Genomic DNA, 1,161 nt, shown 5'->3' with positions numbered 1-1,161 from the left:
CCGGGGTGGATCCTCAATCAAACAGACTCCGATAGGCTGTTTAATACTGGTCTTTGATTGCATCTGTTCCTGGGTGTGTGACAGAGGCACCAAGTCGTCGGCCAAATCCAGACCGTCCAACTGTGTCCATAGTGTCCACTGTAAACCTTTTCTGCGTCCTCTGGGCGTTTACTTCATCAGCCAGTCGACTGCCAATATGAAGAGGAAAGGTGATAGTAAACATTCCAATCTCACACTGGTCTTAATGTCAAAGCTGTCAGTGAGCTGGCCATTATGTACAACCCTGCAACTTTTCCCTTCGTACATGCTCTTAATGAGGTTTACCAACTTCTGTGGGATTCCGTGGTGTCTCAGTATTTTCCATAGTTGTGTTGCTCGGTCTATACTGTCAAAGGCCTTCTCATGGTCAAGGAAGTTGACGATCATCTGGGAGTTCCACAATAATCCTCAGCGTGGCAATCTGGTCGGTGGTTGAGCGATTTTTCTGGAAACCAGCCTGTTCATCCCGCAGTCTTAGATCCGTTGCAGACTTGATTCTCTTCAGAATGATTCTGTTGAAGACCTTATTTGGTATTGAGAGAACAGTGATCCCTCTGCAGTTGCTGCAGTTGCTGCAGTTGCTGAGACCCCCTTTATTGGAAGTTTCACGAGGTGTCCTTCTTTCCAATCCTTTGGGAACTTGCTCTCATTCCCGATCCTGCTAAACAGTGGGAGAAGGAGGTCTGCCGTCACATTGGCATCTGTTTTTAGGGCCTCAGGTGGAATCTGATCAGGACCGGCCGCTTTAACTGTGTTCAACTTCTTAATGGCATCCAGAATCTCTTGTTTTTAAGGAGCGTCACAGTCACAGCAGATTGGTAACTCATTTCTTACTGGCAGGATGTTTGGCGGGTTAATCGGTGATGGTCTGTTCATGAGACTGTTGAAATGCTCTACCCATCGTTTCGACTGACCTTCCTTTACAAAAATGGATTTTCCCCTCTTGGTCCTTTACTGGTACTTCAGGTGTCCCGTATTTTCCAGCAAGTGAGAGAGAAGAGGGGGAGAAAGAGAGAAGAAGAGAGAGGAGGGAGGAGGAAGAGAGAGAGAGGGGGGGAGAGGGAGAGAGAAAAGGGGGGAGAAAGAGGGGGGAGATAGATAGATAGAGAGAGAGAGAGAGAG

The sequence above is a fragment of the Aplysia californica genome, unplaced genomic scaffold (assembly GCF_000002075.1).
Source record: "Aplysia californica isolate F4 #8 unplaced genomic scaffold, AplCal3.0 scaffold00615, whole genome shotgun sequence".
Classification (NCBI taxonomy): Eukaryota; Metazoa; Mollusca; class Gastropoda; order Aplysiida; family Aplysiidae; genus Aplysia; species Aplysia californica.
Note: the sequence above shows the minus strand (reverse complement) of the source record.